Raw genomic sequence first — 22,265 nt, 5'->3', positions numbered from 1 at the left:
GTTTCCACATGGGCGTGTAGACACCCACACGGCCTGGGCAATTCCATACGGCCGGGGCACACGGCCATGTGGTTCTAGCTTGCGAAATTATTGTATTATGTTGATTTAAGTGTAATTGTGACTTCCTGGGTGCCAACCCTCGACTGAGCTTTATTGAGGGTAGTTATGAATCTGGTCTAGACTTGATATGTGTGTCATATGTGATTGGTTGTGTGACAAGCTTGAAACTGAATTCGAGTTATAAGTGTGTGCAGATGGCTGAATCTGTATTGACTGACTGAATTGAATGGTTATTCTGATTAAATGTCTGGAACTGGTATTCTGAGTTGGGGCATCCGCATACATACATCTGCATACATACATCTGTATACAAAGCTTTTGGGGTGGGATGTTGAAGAGAAGGGAGATTTACGATTTGGCAGTTTATCTGCATTCTGATAGCCCATAATACCTAGAGGGTCATGGGCGGTCCTAATACCCTGAGGGTTGTGGACATTACTGATAACGGTATAACGGTTTACTGCCTTATACTGTACCGCGTGTACGTTAGCTACGCTACGTACCAATATCTGATCTGGCAGTTATACTGCACATCTGTACCGCGGTTCACCGCATAGCACAGTACAACTTATACGCTAGCGTTGCTGCGTAACATATTTGATCTGGCAGTTATACTGTATGTTTGTACCGTGATCTGCACGGCACCGTATAGCTTACTGATAGCCCTAATACCCATAAGGTCGTGGGCGGTCCCAATACCCTGAGGGTCGAGGACAATATTGATGATCATCGTTGCCGAGCAACCTGGGATGACGTTCTGTGGTGTATAAGGTTGGATGGGCTTTTCGAGGTCCTGTTCGGAGTGCAGGGATGGGTGGGTCGATTAAATCCCCACAGGATGTGTAGGGTTGGACGAAGATGGTGTGTTGGTTGGATAGGTGGGTTATTTTATAACTCATTTGCACTCATATGCATCTGTGTGATTCTGTGACTGCAGTATATATTTGACTATTTGACTGAAATATTTGACTGTCTGATTGACTGAGAAGTCTGATTGTATTATTTGACTGAAAGACACTCGTGTCTAAAGGATCCTTGTGTGATAGGCTAAGGCCCAACCGATTCTGATTCTGGAAAAGGGCTTAGGCCTAGTTTGTGCTTACTGAGAATTTTCGTTATTGGGTCTAGCAGAGCCATATGACTGTAAAGTTACATATGGTCTATTTTGTTATAGTCGCTCTGTAAGTATGGTCCGTTGCTGAACTGTTTCCAAGTTTACTGTATCTGTTTCTGCTTCGGTAGCTAGTTGGTTTAATCTCACACTAAGCTCGTATAGCTTACCCTCTCTTTTGGTTCCCCTTTCAGGTACACTTTAGAATTTTGGATGCTGGGATCGGTATGCGGAGGACTCAGGCAGTATAAACCATTAGTTTGTGATTTCAAATTTTTATTTTGTTATTCAGTTGAAATGTAAAGTTTTAATTCTGTGGTACTATTTTAGCTTTAAGACTTAATTGTTTTATTATTCCGGTTTTATATACTCGATATTAATGTTTTCAAAAATTGAATTAAGAGTGACTGGTTTTTGTAAGATTTTCTCACGATCGCTTCGGTGGTCAATGTAACATTCCGAATTCGGTCTAAACTTCTAGGCTGGGTTTGGGGTGTTACACTTAGTCTGTTACACAATCCAAGGACACGACCGTGTGACTTCATTTTACATGGTCTCAGTTTGTTACATGGGCTAACAACATGGCTGTGTTACTCTAGCACACATGGCCTCAATTTGTTACACGGTCATGTGACACTTATTTTTTTGAAATTTCTATACTTTTTGTTTAGATTACAATTAAGTCCTTACATGTTCTTGGTTTGATTTAAATGCTTCTATAAGTCCATTTGAGGTCTAGTTTGGTTACAATTGATATGAAATATGATTATTTGTGATGTTTCCATGAAATCATTTAAATTTAAATGTGTTTTCGAATGTTATATATTTCATTATCTATTATGACAATCTATTATGACATATTGTAGTTTGGATCCGGCAACTGAATCGGGTTAGGGATGTTACAAAACCATTGGTTGCAAATAAAATATCATCTAAAATCGTTTGAACTAACATCTTCATTAAAAATATAATGTGTCTTACCATTATACCTAATACTTATCGGTAATAAGATAATATTATTAAATCAGTAGACTTTAAATTAGATTTTCTATTTTATTATTATACAAACACACCTTGACGACTGTTGTTGCTCCTAAAATGGTATGAAAAATAAAAGTAGGAGAGTAGTCAACGCTTAAATTTGTTATTGTTCTTTCAAATAAAAGTAAGAGAGTAGTCAACGCTTAAATTTGTTATTGTTCTTTCAAATTTTAAAATTGATTCGATATATCTTTATTGTTGGGATAATTTTATATATTAATTTAAGCATATTTAAGTAATTTGTAATTAATTCAATTGATTAACTACTAAAAAGCATTAAGTTCCCGGAAGACTGCTCTTTTCATTATTTCACAAACGTCCCTGTCTAACTTTATGAAGGTGTGCCCTCTTTAAATTGATATATGTTACAAAATTATTTAAGGGTTTTTATTAACTACATTGCCAGTGGAATATAAAATTCTACAAGATTTATCAATTTATTTATTTATTTAAAATTTTAAATAAAACTCAAGTCACACTTTTTATTAAATAAAAATGGCTTAACTCATAACTTAGTATTTATATTATATCATTTTCTTTATCTTAGTACTTAAATTATTTTATCATAATTTATACTTAAATTATTTTTTTCTTAACTTGGTACATCCGATAGTCAAATCATTAGTCAAAACTGTCAAGTCTATTTGAAAAAAAAAAAAGACTTAACCTACAAATTAGTATCTAAACTATATGTACTTAATCTTTTTTGTTATAAGTGGTACTAAAACTATTTTGTTACCCATTTCATACCAAAATATTGTATCCATTAAAAAACTTCTAACCAATAATAGATTGCCACATCATATAAACTTTAAAAATAATTTTTAATTATTTTATTTTTACATTATTTCTCTCTCTTTTTTCTTATTATTTCCTTTTCCTTAATGTTTAACAATACCAGTAGTGCTCGAAATTGGCTCTCTTGAGGTCGAGACATTAGCAATTAATTTTGTTTTCGAATATCACTACCTACTTGCTCGACTTGATGCGATTGAAAAAATTCTTTCGTCAATCAAAATCAATTTTTCAGAGCCGAACCAAACCGTTCAGTTGGATCGAGGACCAATTGGGGAACCACTCTAGAGAAAGTGGTTAACTCGATTAACCTGCCAACTGGTAAATATCAATTAAATCAAACTTTAAAAAATGGTTGAACTGGTTGAATCAATTTTCTTTATTTTTAATATTTTTAAATATATATATATATAAAGAAAATATTTTTTTATTTTTACTACATGGCTATTTTTAATTGATTATCTTTTTAATAAACTTAACAATTTGAATAATGATTGAACTAACAAAGGTGTCAACTTGAGGAAAAAAATTAGTTTAGGTATCACTTATGACAAAAAAATGTTTAAGTACCAAAATGAGAAAATAACATAGTTTAGGTATTAATTTTTGGGTTAAAATATTTCTTAAAATAGACTTAACCATTTGACTAATGAAAATACCAACTTAGGCAGAAAGTAGTTTAGATACCATTTGTGACAAAAAGAGAGTACCGAGATGTAAAAAGGGACATAATTTAAATACGGATTTATAGGTTTACACATAAATTTAGATTTTATCAGCAAACTAATGAAGTGATTAATGATTTTAATTTTGAGAGAAAATTGAAATTATAAAATGGTTAAAATGTGTTGTTGTCCTGGTACTTGTATAGAACTTGAGATTTGGTCTATATATTTTACAAGTTAAAATTCAACCCTCTTACGTTTTCAATTATAAAATATTAGTCTAATCATTATCGTTGTTGGTAGTTTTATAAAAATTATCAAATTAACATATTTATTTTATGTCAATCATATACCTCATTATATGAGGAGAGCCTAATAAAAATCTAAATTAACAATTTTGATAAAAAAATACTTACAATTTTAATTACTAATCTGATATTTTTAAATAAAAAGTTAAAAGAAGTCAGTTTTTATTTTTATTTTTAAATACAAAGACTAAATCTCAAGTCTTGTCAAAGTATAGGGCCCTAACAAGAAATTTTAACCTTATAAACCACATTACTGCCGTTATTTATAAGTGGTAATTGAGGTTTGAAACCCAACACAAGGTACAGACTCTACAATCCAAGTTCTGGTAAAATAGGTAACAACAGTAGTTGCGGATGCTGGTATTAAGTTTTATGGAGCTAATTAAAATTTTTAAAAATTTTGAGACATTTAATAAAAGATTAAATAAGAATTTTTGTTTGCCACTGCACCACTCAATTAATTGGAAAGGAATCCCGTGAGAGAAACATTATCATTAAATAAAAGCAGTGTATAAAACAAATTACTTTGAAGTGTGTTTATAGAAGAGCACATGGGACAGGATGAAGCAACAAGGAGAGGCGGAGGAACCGCTTTTTGAGGCGGTGAAAGACAGTTACGCTGTCACTGTCTAAAATGACTCGAATATCCTGCAAAAGGCAGAGTTGAGAAGAGCGGTGTGGGGCGCTGAAAGAATCAAACAACTGACCAATGAAACATGATTGTCGGCACAACCTTGGTCACCGCACGTGCAAATTCTACTGAACCCACCAACTTCCTCCGTTCACTGTGCTGCCGGCGGTGTCCCGAAAGTGTCCCATTTGGTTTGCTTTTTTGTATTTTCAAGATCTGCGGCTGTCTTGTCTGGACGACTCGTTCTGGGTATTCATTATCTGGGCTCTAAAAGCTGCAGAACAAAATTGGGCTTTTAATGGACAGTTGCTACTTTGAATTTTCTTCAATCATTCATATCTTTTTTTAGATCAAAATAATGTAGTAATAGTAGTAGTAGGTCCTGTTTTAGAACCTTAAGTTTGACTAAAAATCAATAATTACCTGCTTTTTGTTTTAAATAAAAGCAAAGATTATTAAATTTGTTTTCTTTTTATTTAATAATTTTGAGTATTAACTCGATTGATATTGGTATTATTATCAATATAGGAATATGTAGATTTTAGCGTAATGAAATATATTATCCTCCTATTTATGCTTTGGAAAGAGACTATTAATAATTCTAAGCGTTATGTAAAAAAGCAGATATAATCAAAATATGTAATAAAATTATTAAAAAATTTTGAGAATTTAGGGTAAGTCTGAATTTCTCTAATTGGACTCTATTTCTCAAATTTATAAAATAATCATTAAATATGGCAAGCTTCTAAACAAAAATACAATAACATCTTAAATTTAAAAATTAATTTTATATTTAAATTATCCATAATTACCAAAATTAATTTAATTTTTTTTATAAAATTTTATGTTGGGCAATTTGTAATGTACCAAAAAGAAACTAGCAGCCACCTTAAGCGACGTCTGGGGTGAAGAACCTATAAGAGCAATTTTAATTGTATTCAAATTTTCAAAATTTTAAAATAAATTTATTTGTTTAGATAAATATATTAGAGAATTTTAAATTTATGAGTAATTTCAAGAGCTCAATTTCTTTTTCAAATTTCACCTAAAATTTTCAAAATTTATCATAACTTTATTTAATTTAACACACATGGTCAAAATATTTTCAAAAAAGAATTTTATTCAATTCTAGTATATATTAAATTTATTTTATTTATTAAAATATTTATAATTTTTACAAATATGTAAATATATTTTATTTTATAATTAGTTTGTAATTTGTAAAATTTCAATAACATAATTTTTAAAATTAATTAATTATCCAAACAAAAGAATTATAAATACTAATATTTTGAATGGTTGAATTTAATAGATTAATATTTAAAAATGTTAAATTTTTATTTAAACATAGTATAAAAGTAATTTAGAAAATCCATATTTTAAGAGTCACAGAAGCACTAAAACGTGGAAATTGATTCATATGGAAGTTTGTAATATAAAAAGGCAAAAAAAGCATCTATGATTATACTCAAAATGCAATGAAAGCGCCATTTCTCCTTTTTAATTGCTTTCTAATTAATTTGAATTTTGCTGTCTAAGAGTTTAAAACTGCACTATCTCATACTCATCATCATTATTAGATTCACACAAAATAATATGTCAAAATATATATTTACCTAATGTATAACATTACAATTAGGTCCAAGTTTACATATAATTTTTATTAATATGATAATATATTTTTGGTTAAAATATGCCATAAGTCCATATACTTTTGTAAGTTTAGAATTTAACCTCTTTATCTTTTAGATTTCAAAATTCTTGGAATATTATAATCTATATTTTTAACAAATTAATCTTGATTTTAAAATCTGAAAAATAAAAGATTAAATTCTTGAAAATAAAAGTACATAGATTAAATTCTTAATTTATGAATAATGTAGGGCTTATAGTATATTTTAATCTATATTTTTTAGATTACATTTATAATTTCTCTTAAATAAAAAAAAAAAGGTATAAGATTATTCATTAATTCCTTTTGGAAGTTTGTATTTGTTTTTCCCATAAAAATTGGAAGTTTATATTTGGTTTTCCTCAAAATTTAGAAGTTTATATTCAATAAAATTAAAAGTAGTGTTACTTTCATGCTCTTCTTTTTCTTTCATTTATTTATTTTCCTCTTGTGGTGAAAATGATAAACTTTAAAGAAAAACAAAAGATAAAAGCAACTACCTATGGTTATCCTTTTCCTTCACATGTTTCTCATTTGCTTCATCTTTTATATTTTTTATACATTCTCAAGTAGATACCTACATTAAACAATACACAAACTTTAGAAAGCCAAAACTAAAGGTTAAACTCTAAATCTTACTAATCAATCAATCTTTAGATTTTTGAGTATTTATGTACAATGATGATATATAGATTTTCAATCTTACCATGTGCACATATTATATATAAGTTTTATCTAATTTTTAGATTCTTTATGTGTTATACTTTTTAATAATTTAATTCTATATTATAATTACTTTTATATATATATAAAGTTGTGCAAAAGCTTGAGTAAGAAATCGTATAAAAAATTTAAATTATAAATTCTGATCATTATTTCAATTTACCCAATCTATCAATAATGAAATATTAAATATTAAATAAATATGTAATTAGCATAGAAAAAGAAAAACTAAGATTTCTTTTGGTTTTATTTTTTAAAATTAAAAACATGTTTAATAAATAAAAATATGCTTCTAACTTTAAACTTATTTGGCATCTCAATTCAAGTAATTTCAACTAACATTCATTACCATTCAACTCCATTCCTTCAATAAACGTATGCTTATTACTTGAACCATTTCACCATATCAGGCAGCAAAATAAAACATAACAAAACATGGCCAAAACATCCTCATACATGTACATATTTAAACACCAAAAGAACCAACTTACCAAAATACCACAACACTATTCAAAACCATACTATAACTTGAATATTTACATATGAAATCAAAACACTTGCTACATGCCACTTATAACCTAACCCAAAATGGTCAAAATTCTATCAAGTCGTTGAACGGATAATGTGAGCTCCGATTTAACTTCTAACTGACTGCAACTTCCGATGATCTACAAAGAATCAAACACCACAAACGTAAGTAAATCATTGCTTAATAAGTTCATATAAAAATTAACTCAACTTACCAAATTAAAAAAAAAAACAACAACAACAATTAAGCATGGATTATACCAATTCTTAAGCAAAGGTATATGCTCATAATTAGCCTATGCAAATCACAATCTCACAAGTTAGTAATTTCCGAAATAAACGTATAATTGATCCAAACTTAGCAATCATATACAAGTAATGACACATAGTAAAAATATCATCTTTCACATTTAGTACATTACCATTTCATAACCAAATTATTTCATCATATAACCATTTCTCAAACCATGTAACCAATTACCATGACAATGGACCCTTTTATATAAGTCCAGTTTTCACCTGATGAGCCACAATGAAATAACGTTGGATATGCCGGAATAAGCTTACACAAGCTGTGACTATAAATGCTCACACGAGTTGTGGGTCGGGATGATAAATTATACGATGTTGGTCACATGAGCTATGAAGATTCCACAACAAATACAGGATCTTAGCCATCAGTAAAACATTTAAGACCAGCAACCGAAACAGTAATAACCTTAATGACATGTCAATTGTATCTTAAGCATTCACTAAGTTCATACGGGCCTTATTTCATAACCATATCATTTAATCACTTATTCATTACCTCATCATATGAGTTCAAATACTTTATTTTTATAAAATTATCTTAAAATTTTACCTTTTATGCAATTTAGTCCCTAAAATCAAAATTTGCATATTTTCATAATTAGGCCAAAAACCTTAATTTTGCATTTATTATAGTCCTTCAAAAGCCCCTTAACAACCGAATTTTTAGAAGAATTCCTTGCTTAATTCAATATTTTATCAATTCAATCCCTAAGTTCAAAACTAACTAAAATGACTTTACAAAATAATTCTATTTAGCAATCAAACTCATAAGTCTATCAACCAACTTCAAGAACACTTAAAACTCATTAATGGAAAGTTTCAAAACCTTTATCATATTTACAATTTAGTCCCTAGGTTAGCTAGATTAAAGCTACAATGATTCCAAAAACATAAAATTCAGTAAAAGCGAAAGTCAAATTCACTTAAATGCAAGGAAGAATATGACCTAAACACTCCAAGCTTTTCTAACAATGGTGGATATGGAAATATGAAGAAGAAAGATGAAAATGGCTTAATAGTTTTGTTTTTCTTTTGTTTATGTTCATTATTTATCAAATTACTAATTTACCTATTGATGCTAATTAAAATTTCTTTAATAACCAAGCTAAGACCGTCCATTATATACTAGTATGGTCTAATTACCAATTAATGTAATCCAATCATGCTTCTATAGTTATTTAGAACCTTTTGATTAATAATGATTAACTTTTTCAGCTTTTATGATTTAATCCTTTTTACCTAATTAACCAACCAAACATCAAAATTATTGAACCAAACTTTAATATGACACTACGATAGACTCATAAATATTAAATAAATAATATTACAAACTCACTAATCGAAATTGTGATCTCGAAACTATCGTTTTTGACACCACTGGAAAATAGGTTGTTATAATAACAAATTATCCCTAATTATTTGATATTTTCTAGTTGTTAAGATATTTTTCTTTGATTTGTTTCTTTTTACTATTTTTAGCTAATATAAAGCCTAAAAAAAGCTTAAACTATGATGAATATATCATCAATTGAGCTCCTTTTCATTTTAGCCAGTCTTCTATTTTCTTTCTTTCTCTACTCGTGAGTGTAATAGTGGTATAAGAGTCGGGTTAAATCTAGTTAACCTGTTAGGCTCAATATACACCAAGAAAGGGTGAATTGGTGTTTTAAAAAATTTAAGAAAATATGGAAAACAAGAGAAATGCAAGGATTTAGAGTGGTGCAGCCTCAATTTCCAACCTCCACTACCTTAACTTACCACAACAAAGGATTTTCTCAAATTCATTAGCTTGTAACCTTTTGAGGACAAGGTTTAACCTTTACAAACACTATTTTTTCAATAGGCAAGATAGAGCTACTTCCCTTAAGGTTTTCTACCCAAAAAATAGAAAACCTTAAGCAAAACCTTACAAAGATGGGAAATGAAATTGAGAAAGGAATATCACCTCTAGAAGGTTGATATATAATAATTAAGCACTTTCAAAATACAGTACAACACTTGAAAGAATGAAAGAAGTTGTTGCCCAAGTGTGTGTGTATGAGAAACAATAATAATAACAATGAAAAGATTGGATTTTTGTACAACTAACTTCGCAAACTTGTTTCTTGTCTTCAATATAGAGCTATTGACTTGTATTTATGTCTTCTAACTACTTTGGGGGCGTTTGGAGACGTTAGAAATAAATTAAAGTCATTGAACAATAAATTTGAGCATTATATGCATACTGTAAGCAACTTGTATCGCTACAAATAGACTTATGCCATTAGAACTCTTTAAAAATGTGATTGTTAGAGCCCATACTATCGGTAAAAGTTGGCTTATATTGGTAGAAATTGAATGTTTCAAGGTGAGTGACTTACATTGATAGTTGTATCGGTAGAAGGTGTAGGGGAATCAAAAATTGCTCACTAACTACCTTGTATCAGTAGAAGTATACCTTTGTGTCAGTAGAAGCCAAGTTGTATCGATAAAATGTTTCTTTTGTACCGGTAGAAATCCGAGGGGAATTTTGAGAGCTTATTAAATTGCTTCTATTGATACAAGTTGACACGTGTATCAGTCGAAGTCACCAAAATTTGTAAAAATGGTTTAAAGTGAGAATTTTCAAATTATTTTTATAAGTTTGATCATTTTCAGAGTTTGTAAACACTTGAATTTTTCTATAATATCTTATTATTTAATTTCAAATTTGATTAAGAGAGAGTGTGTAGTTTGACTTTTTTATATAAAAATGTTTGAAAAACTAGGGCTAACATAATACAAAAGTTATTGTAACACCCACATACCTGACCCACTCGATGAGTATAGGCACTGGAATGTTACATTCATTGCCGAATCAACTTCAGAGAAATTTTTGTTCAAAAATTCTTCCCAATCAAGTTAACAGAAAAATTTACAATTAATATAAATTCTGATTTTATTCCAAGCTTTAATCGAGCTTTAGTTAGCTCTCTTAACAGTTTATAAGCCATTTAAGACCTATTTGCAAACTTTTCAAACATTTCATCGAATGTAGAATAATATCTAGAGATCAAAGCATTGATACCCTACTTGAAGTATCAGTACCTTTCTCATTGTATCAATACCTTACCCCTAGTATCAATACCGTTTTAAGGTTCGATATTCTGAACCCGTGTGGGGTGACCGTGTGTGGCACATGGCCATGTGACAGCCCGTATGCTTCCAAACTAACTCCTTAAACAAGCTAAAATCAAGTCAAAACTTTTCCAATAAGGTATACAAAAAACACAAACCATCCCATGACCAAAATATGAAAAACCTACACTTAAAACATATCAAGATCAATAACCTAAACTTCAAACCAATGTACCATTTATAGGTACCTCAGTTATAACCAAACAATACACCAAAACTTTATCTATTAACACACCTGAAATCCACATTCATAACCATACTATTATCTTTTAAACATGCTAATAAAGTTTACCATTCAACATCACATAACATAATCACCAATACTAAATAACTTTTCATATCTTCTAAACTTTTAAAGTTAACTTTCTTACAATAAAACTTATATACATGCCACAACCCAAAAAGAGATATAAAAGCTACCAAAAGTAAATAGATAGCGTGAGCTTCGATGTCGATCCTTCAAGCCCTCTGCAATCATTAACTACAAAATGACATGAGAAAAATCATTAAGCTTAAAAGGCTTACTAAGATCATAGTGTAAATTCTACTTGACTTGTTTTTAGTAAATGAATCACTTAAATATTATAACATGATAACTAAAATTCTCAATTGCTTTGTCTATAAGTTTTCAAGAATTCATCATAACTAGAATATGCCAACTCCATGTAATTCTTTATATGATTTAATCAAGTTCATCATTACCTGGTTCACATACTCGAACCTCATTCATTTTCAGGGGTATCATAGATGTAAAACAGGGGTACCAGAGTGCAATCAGGAGCACCAGAGTGTTGTTAGAGGCACGAATGTGCTATCAAAGGCATTAGAGTGCATTCAGGGGCACGAATGTGCAAACAAAGACATCAAAGTGTTTACAGGGGCACAGTTGTGCAAACAGGGACACCGAAGTGTTTACTAGGGCACCGAGGTGCAATAAAACCACTTCAACATTTTTGTATACATATTAGAACTCATTACAGTCTCATACAATTCATTTCATATCCAAGAAACACTACTAATATCCACTTCTCAATTTCATGTATATATGTGATACTTGCATTCCTAACAATTATATAATTAATTAAATTATATTCACATGTACATACAAAAAGATCAACTAACAATATAATAACCATGTAAATTACAAGTGAAACACATTAAATACCAAATAACTATGAACTTACCCACTATTCACTTCCGGTTAAAATGCAGGGACTACTCCACAATTTTTCCTTTTCCTCTATTAATATCTTTGTGACTCGTTTCTTGATCTATAATAATTCAATTCAATTCATCAAATTCACATACAACTAACCTCAATTTAATGCATGTGACCTTAACTTTTTATTAATTACATATTTTTCTTAAACATTTACATTTTTCACAATTTAGTCCTAAAACTTAAAATCTCCAAATTTCAAAATTTTTTTCCAAATACCCAGTTAGCCAAATATTTTACCATACTAGTACAATCAATAACAACTCAAAATTCATGAGAATACCATGTAAATTTTAATATTTAATAATTTAATCTTTAACTCAAAAACTATCAAAATTACTAAATAAACCACTTCTAATTAGCAACCAAGACTTAAAACCCACCATTTATCATTCAAACTAATAAGGATTCATCAATGGAAACATTAAAAATCTTTGACAGTTTTAAAAACAAAGCTATGGGTTACTTGGACCTAGTTGTAACGATCACAAAAACATAAAAATTACTAAAAACGATTAACAAATACATACCATGCACTCAACAACAAGCTTGACTGAAGCAAAAGGTTTAACAATGGTATTTCTTCTAATTTTCGGCGAAGAGCAAGATAATTTTAGAAGATGATAATTATTTTACCTAATTTACTTAATCTTAATTATTAATTTACCTTTTTATCCTTTAATAAAACATCCATTTAAGCTTATTCAATACCCATTACCGTCCATTAACATATTACATGGCATAATTTCCATATAAATCCTCCCTTAGTTTATAATTAAGCCATCTAATCACTATAACTCAATTATGGCTAATTTTACATCTTTTACAATTTGGTCCTTTTTCTTAAATAAACTAGGTAAACATTAAAATTTCATCACCAAAATTTAATACAACTCAAACAATAACTAAATAATAAAACACAATCTCACACATCAAAATTGTAGTCCCAAAACCACTATTTTCATCGCCATTGAAAAATGGGATATTACAACTTCGTTCAACCAAATTTGTCCTTCATTAGTGTGCCAATTGTCATACCAACAGGACAACTCATCTAACTCATACCAGTTATTGTCATCATCAAATATATCCATGTGTGCATCTAAGTTCTGGGCTGAAGGTTTGTTGGGCTTAATTATTTCATATGACGATATCTATTGTAGATTAGAAAGAGACTTTGTTTGGTATTCGAACATATCAGTCTTTTTATCATCTAACTCCTACAAAGGTCTAGATGAATACCCTTCCTTTTCACATTCTCTATCCGAACTCCATTGGTCCATCGAATCTCCATCTAACCAACTTGATTTACATCATCGTATATATTATCCCATGTCTTGCCTTCATACCAATTGTAATCAGTATTAATTGCATTCATGATTAAATTTGCTTAATCAACAAGGAAAAAAAATAATTAAAATGAAAGTAAAATTGGAATAATAAATAAATAAAATTAGAACACTATATAACTCGTATGTCTTTTAACTAATATTATTTACAAAGTAATTTATTTGATAACAATTATCACCGTCGCAATCCCTAGAAATGGCGACAACTTGACCGCCTCCAAACTTACTAACATTAATAGTGTGAATACTACAACCAAATATAAGAGTTAGGTGGTTTCTGCAAGTAGACGGGACAGATTATAATATAGTTACAACTAACTAGGTAATTACTCCGAGGATCGTACCTAAGAGATTGTAATTTGGGGGAAATTACTATTAAGCTAATTACCAAAAATAACTACTATACTATTTGAGTCACGAATTAGTAGTGTTAATCTGGAAGCAGGATGATAATAATAGCAATAATAAACTAAATGAATTGAACTAAACCTAAATTTACTCCTAAGTTCATGTATTGGTTTTTCCTATCTTTTGTTTCAATTTGCGAATTTCTTCAGCCTAGATCCAATTATTTTACCTAATTAATTATTGATGTGAGGTTTTAAATAATTGACTACTAATTATCCTAATAGGTCTTCTCAGCCTTCTACTAACCTAATTAGTCGACAAAAACTACTCATCTTTCGATGACACAGTTCAGACTAGGGTAGGGTAAGGTTTTCATGGATAGGCAATATTGATTTTAAGTTAATTCCCACCTATATGACTTCCTAAGGTCATCAAGCATAGGGTTTAAGTTCTTCCTTCCCTAACCACTGATTGGCTGAGTGATGCTTGGTAAGCAATACCGATTTCGGGTTTATTCCTACCTAAATGACTTCTTAGGGTCGTCAATTCTAGGGTTTAATTACACTCAACCAGATCCAACCAATCCAAATTAAAATCTACCTTCAATTAATTAATTCGGTTAAGACAGTTGAAACACGCAAAAAAATATATACAGTATAAATTGATTCTAATATTTGCACAACCATTCAACTAACAATGTTAAAGAAATAGATATAAAGAATAGAATAAAGGAAATAGATGCTCATGGATTTATCGATGAAAGCATGACTTTGGAACAATCTCCGCTCACGAAGTTGTACTTTGGAATAGGATCTTTCGATTACAAGAACATAACGTAAACAAAACAAAAATTAAGAATGAAATAAAAACCTAAGAATCAAACTACCCCCATGTGCTGCCCAAAGTGTTGTTATGAGCGACTATTTATAAATTACATGTATTATAACCTAATTAGGTCAAGTAAGGACGGCTAAGCATATTAATTTAGGTTGTGTAGACAAAAACACCCTTGCTTATTAAATTGCCCTTTTCGCAGCTGTGTTGCGACACCCTTAATCATGTATCACGACACTGAAGTGGTGATATCTAAAGTAATAAACACTTAATCAAAATTGTACCTTTTCGATTCGTCTAGAATGAGCGCGCCAATTGAGTAGTTTTCTTTGCTATCCTTAAGCTCACATCTGCCGAGTGTAGACGCGCTTTGAATTAGAAATTTCTCACAAAAATTACCAGTGGGGTAATTTTGTAATTTCTTTAAACTTTTGGTCAAGCTGTAAATCAGAAAAATATCTCTAGAAATTTTTTGGAATTATCTCTTTAAATAATTTTCTCTCTACAACTTTCTCTTGAATTCAAGTGTGTGTAAATAATGACTCAAAGCTCTCTTTATATAGGGACAGTTTAAAGAATTCAACTATGATTAAACTTAATCACTTTAATTTTAAATTAATATAATATTTATCAAGATAAATATTAGATTAAATTTAATATTAAATCTTATTAAAATAATAGAATGTTCATCTATAAGATAAATATTAAATTAAATTTAATATTAACATAATCACTTTAATATTAAATTAATAAAATACTATAAGATAAATTTTAATTTTAATTTAAAATTAAACTATTAAAATAATATTATTTTTGGAATAATTAATTTGAAATCAAATTCTCTAGTAGAATTCCAGTAGGAGTGTAACTCTTTCGCTGCTCAACCACCAACGATTAGCAGCCGTCGCAGCAGCCGGCACTGCCACGTCTGGTGATGTAGGTGTGACACCATTACAACACCCCGAGTCGGTTCGGCTATTGCCGATTTTTTGGGTTATTGATGATGCAACCGATTCGGTCTAGCCACCGATTAGACCATCAGCCCCGTTTCACATCCCGGGCTCAATTCGACCAGTTTTTGGGTCTTGGTCTTGGTTTTAGGCTTCGGGGCCCAACTTACAATCTCAGGTCCAATTTTCAAGTTCAATTACCCATTGAGTCAATTGTCTGACTTGAAAATTAACTTACAAAAAATATCATATTAACTTTAATTGATTTGTTTAATTTAATTTTATTTGATCAAAATTAATTTTTCTAAAAATCACTTAGATTTTCCAAATTAATTTTTCAATAAAATTCTTTAATCAAATTCTCTAGCTGAACAATTCTAAAGACCACCTAATTTAATTCCACATCGAATAAATCATATCAATTAAATTATTCCCAAAGTCCTAGAATTTTTTTCTGATTCAAATGCGAGTCCAATTGAGCTTTTGTTGAGCTAGTGGAAGGACCAATCAAACATATACAATTAAGCTCTAGTGATTGCAATTTTGTCCAGAAGCATCATTCCGATATTTTGCAATTACTTAATCATGGAGTCATTCCACAAGAGGTACTATGATTGAAAACTCCTTACTGTATACTTTTTACGAAAGCAATTCATCTAACTGCTTTGTCTAATATCTCGTCATGTGTATGTTACCCTCATATGCTCGTGGAGTCAACTACAATATATCTATGTCTCTATTCGTAGAGTTAACTGCTCAAATAGCCAAGACTAGCCATCTTCCCAATTGGAATTGTAGGCAACATAATAATCCTTCTTAGTATTTGAATCAAATGCTCACTTCGATTCTTTTACAAGATTACAGACTTATTTAGATTATCTACTGAAGTAAGTTGTCTTTCTCGCAATGTAAACGTTCTTACAATGTCACTTGTTTTTAGTTTGAACTTAGACAATCAATAAGATAATATTTTCTTGTCACAATTTCGTTATGCATGAAAAATATAAAAGACAGCAAATACAAAAGACATAATAGTGAAATGTGAAATTAACTTTATTTATTTATTCATCATTCAAATAAATAGAAAATAGTTACATGTTTACTACAATATGGGCACATTTCCCAACAGAAGATAGTTCGCTTTTTTCATGGTGTCTTTAGGGCTGTGTCGCGACATCCTCGACAGACTGCTCCTTAGGTATTCTGCTTGCTGTGTTACGACATCCCAGCTCCATGTTGCAACGTCAAAAGCAATGCACTATCTTTTTGCCCACGAATGATTTTTTCACACTTAATCAATACGTTAGTATCCCTTTAGGCCCAAATTGGCCTAGAAGGTCATAAAACACATTAAAATGCTCATTTTATTCACTAGGTCCTAAGAAGGGAAACTTAATAAAAACTATATTAATTTGCTATAAGACCTATTTGTTAAGTATAGAATTAGGCCTAATATGCTACAACGAATTGTGGCAGATCAAAGGCTAATAAATCTAAAAGGATAAGTTAATTTTGTAGGAAACTCTCTAATTTATGTTTTGGACAAAATTTTGAATGGATTTAGGTTTTGAGAGGGAAGAAGACAGTGGTGACTCCATGTAGGAAAATAATTTTTAAAAATTGGGCAATTTGCTATATTGATCACTCCTTGTTTCTTCTATTTTCCAATTAGGTCCAAACTCAATTAATTTTTTTTTTAAATTAGACATCGTAATTAAATTCCGTTTAAAGCCAATTAATAAAAATAAAGATAAAAATTTGATTATGTTATTTTAATACTTTAATTAATTATTTACGACCCTAATTTCGGTATATGACTTAAACTTTCAATTTAATAACCCGATTCTACTAACCCAATTTTTAGGATGTGACACATTATCCGTCATCCACTTTAGGTTTAGGTATGCTACACTATGAACCTCACAAGTGAATAAATCCACAAACAGATCCAAGATCTATTCTTTTTAGGTTCAGTCCGATGAATTGTCAGTCCAATCAGTCACATCTATATTTCTATCTTCTAGGGGTCATTTGCTCCGATGCCCAAGACAAAGCATCTCCCAAATTGGACTTGATAGACGACATATTAGTCTTTCAGTTAGTTTGCTCATTTTCAATTAGACTAAGGACATGTTTAAGTTTGTCTACTAATATAAGTTATCTTTCCATATTACGATCCAGCCATGTAATATTGCTTAGTATTAGTTTAAATGTTAGACAACCAATGAGCAACATTTGCTTTCATTTTGCTGTGCGTGCAAAAACCATATAAGGACAATCATACAAATATTAATGTAATCTATGAATTTGTTTTATTATTCAACCTATTCAAAAAATTACAAGTTTACAAATGAAAATACTACACTTAGATCACCAAATTCAATATGCTCTTGGAAAGATACACTATTTTCTTGGCCTAGAAGTGATGCAATTTGATGGTGGAATTTTTGTTTACCAAAAAAAAAATATGTGGGAGAAATTTTGGTTTGATTCAAGATGAAAAATTGCAACTCTACTAATACTTCAACTACATTTGGCTTAAAACTAAATAAAGAAAGAGAAGGGAAGAAGATGGGAAACACACTTTACAAGAAAAATGTAGGCAATTTGATGTATCTACCTACTACAAGACTAGACCTTTTGTATTATGTGAGTCTTATTAGCAGGTACATGGAAAGCCCAACTAAAAATCGCATGTTAAGTGCCGAGAGAATCCTTTGTTAGAAGCCAAGGATTTTGGGATTTTCTACAAGAAAGGTTAAAAGTTAGATTTTATTGGTTTCACTGATAGTGATTATATAGGAGACTAAGATGATAGAATAAGCACTTCAGGCTATGTGTTTATGCTTCGCAAATGGGGTATTTCATAGTCATCTAAGAAGCAATCCATTGTCACATTGTCTAGTATAGAAGTTGAATTTCTTGTTGTTATTGCTTGTGCTTATCAAGCTATCTGGCTTAAGAGAATCCTTGAGGAGTTGCAATTCAAGTAAGAAAGAGCCACTACAATATTTTGTGATAATAACTCAGCCATCAAGTTGTCAAAAAATCATGTGCTACATGGAAGAAGCAAACATATTGGTGTAAAACATTACTTTCTGCCAGACCTTGAGAGTGAAAGAACAATTGAGCTAGAGTATTGTAGAAGTGAGGATCAAGTTGTTGATATATTTACCAAATCTCTCAATTTGGCATTGTAACACCCCAAACTTAATCCTTAAGGAAGACCCAGGATTGGCGCGTTACTACCTTAAAAATCCTTTCTTTTAAACTTGTATAGGCGTAGTCTTCATAAAAATATAGTTCAAATAATTATGAATTGTAAATCCTTTACAAAGTTAAAGATAAAGAAGGTTATACATTTCCAAGAAAAAATGTATAGCATAGAAACTTCATTGGAAGCTCTTAAAACCATATTTGGTGTAAACCTATATTTAACTAAAGCATTGTAAACATATACATATAATTAGATGAATCATTAATCATTCAAAGTAAATAATTAAATACTTTGCAAAAGCATAATCACTTCATTAAGGTTTTATTGAGTTAACGATTTCGAAAAAATAGCTTTAAAATACAAAATTCATTCTTCGAAATGACACCATCTTGACACCACCCCCATACCATACATAGTACAAAACACTTAGAAATCTCACTATAAAAGATGTCATTAGGCATAGTCTTCGAGAAGTCTTTTACTTCATCAGCGGTCCTCAGAAGGAAAGGTAACTAAATAAGTTCAAAGAACTTAGTTAGTCCCAGAGCAAACATCTCAATAGCTATATATGACATCAATAAACCTTTCCAACTTAGCAAGTCATACAATTCGCCCATTGGCGAATACCATACACATATAGACTTTACTACACACATCATTCCTTTGGCACAGACACTATGCCCATGCAACCTTGCAAACAACCTTCTTCATGCTAGCCATACCCAAGTCCATGATCAAGTCTTAACATTTATTTCATTCGTTCCATCATGATTTTCCAATCAGGTTTACAGTAACTCTTGCTGTACCAGAGGCCAAATGATCTTTTTCCATGTATCGTGATCTTCCAGTTCAATGCTTAGACAACGCCATGATTTCATTTTCATAAGTCAATTCATTTTGTTCATTCCAGAAACAATTGGTGGTGCCATAACCACGAAGAAAGGCCTTTACTCCATTTACTCAAACAACTAACTTAGACTTATAACCATGAATCTTTAGTACCCATACACAAACATATTATCTTACAAGATAAAAATGCTTACCTCAGTCAAACATAAATAAGAACATTATACACACATATGGAAGCAAGAAGGAACTCACCAGAAAAATCAACATAATCAAACAGTAGGACTCTTGCCTTTATCACGAGGGTTTTTAGGAGTTTCTTGAGCTATAATATAAAGAATTAACTTATCAAATCATTTTACTAGAAAAACTAAATAAGTTAAATAAGAACATTAATAGGAAACCCAGAGTCTAGAAGTTTTCTCGCTTATACCACAAACTGACCCTAAAGCATAAACCTTAAGGCCTCGTAAATAACCATGAAAATAATTTGATTTTCATCGATATTTACCATGTACCAAACAATGGTGGAGTTGACTGAGTACAGCAAACCCAAATATTCAAGCAAGTCTTAAGTCTAGGATTTTCTGAGAGAAAATTTCAGAGAATGTTTTGGAAGAAAATATGGTTGCCAAAGAAAGTATAAAACTTGCTCAAGAAGTCAAAGCTTACTTTATACAAATATACATGGAAGGAAAACTTAATGCATAAGTATGATTTCCCTTCAAACCTCTCGTTCCTTATGACTAAGCACTTTACTCTCTTTATAAATACGGATCTGACAGGTTACAGAAACTTAGTTCTATACTAACCAAATTCTTGTTTGTCTAACCAGATTGTTCAACCTAGTAAAATAATAATAAAGCATACGGTTCTTTTCCAATCAAGGTCTTAACACTAAGGGCGTTGGGGTGGTGTATACTCTTCAGAAGAGTCCACCAAACCACTAAACTCACCTAATGTAGACTTTACCCGAAGGCGCATCCATAAACTCATATACTTAGTTAAATCTAACACCTTATTTATTTTAAAAGCCTGTAACAGCCAAATTTTTAGTGGTACCAGAAACAGTGATTCGAGATCACTAAATCCGATGAGTGAGTTCAAAATTCTTTATTATTTATTATTTATGAGTTAAATGTGATTTTAGGAAGACTTTTGAAATTAGTGATTTATGTTTTAAAAATATTTATTAGATTAATTGGTTTCGAAAACGAGGAAACAAGACCTCAATTTCATAAATCGAGTCGTAAATATTTATCAAAATATTTACAGAGTGTTATTAGGTTAATATTAAAATTTTGTTAGAAAATTTTAACGTCTTGATAGTTAATCAATTAAAAAAATTACAAAACTTATTAATTAAAGAAATAATGACTAGATAGCTCAAATAATAAATAAGAAGGATTTAAAGAGCAATTGGGCCAAAATTACATAGGCTGGACGGCAGGGATATGGAAATTAGTAAGGAAATAATGTGAACTAGGGACAAAATTATAAATTTTGCAAAATTAAACAAATAAATAAACAATTAAAAGAGTTTCTAGAAAATTCTTCATATTTCTTCAACCAAAAACACCATAAAAGATCCTTAGAATCTTATTTTGCTTATTCTTACTTCAAGTGAGTTCAATTGTTGCTTTTTCTTTGAAATTTTTATGTTTTAAGACTTTTACAATTAGGTCCAATTGTCTATTTCATTAGTTTTTTATTTCATGAGTGATTTTGTAAGTTACCATTGATGAGTGCGGAAGTTTATAATGAATTAATATGGATTTAAAGTTTTATTTTTATTATATGATGATTTTATTAAGTAATTTTAATAGAAATTTATTATTATGACTAAATTGTGAAGAATAAAAGAATTAGGTTTGCTATTAGATTTCTACGAATCAAAGGCTGTAAAACAGCTGAGAATAATGGAATAAATTGTTAATTGAGAAAAATTAACTCAATTGGTGGGAAATTTGATAAGAGACTAAATTGTAAAAATTGTAAAAGTTGGGGTAAATATGTAATTTCAAAAATTTAAGGGCATAAATTGTGAAGTGAATTATAATTGAATTTGATGTTGATGAATGAATAATTTTATATTATATATCAAGAACCTGAAGAAAAACATGAAATAGGGAAATTAACAGAATAGTTCCTAAATTTCTATTACTTCTACAAACTACCCCAGGTAAGTTCATATGGTTGAACTTTCATGATTAATTGTTAATTTAGGAATATATAATATATTATTTCATATTTTTATTATTGAATTATGGTTATTGTAAAAGTATGAAAATTGAATTGAAAGTTCAAATTAATGGGTACGATTGTTTCGTGACACAAGATGAATTGACAGATAAGACCATGGTTGGACCATGGCAATGTTTAAATGTAAGACCATAGCTGGGCTATGGCATTTTAATGAAAAGACCATAACTGGGTTATAGCACCTTGAACGTAAGACTATGGTTGGACCAGGGCATTATATGTATACATGTAAGACCAT

The sequence above is a fragment of the Gossypium arboreum genome, chromosome 6, assembly GCF_025698485.1.
Source record: "Gossypium arboreum isolate Shixiya-1 chromosome 6, ASM2569848v2, whole genome shotgun sequence".
Lineage (NCBI taxonomy): Eukaryota > Viridiplantae > Streptophyta > Magnoliopsida > Malvales > Malvaceae > Gossypium > Gossypium arboreum.
This window is presented reverse-complemented; position numbering follows the sequence as displayed.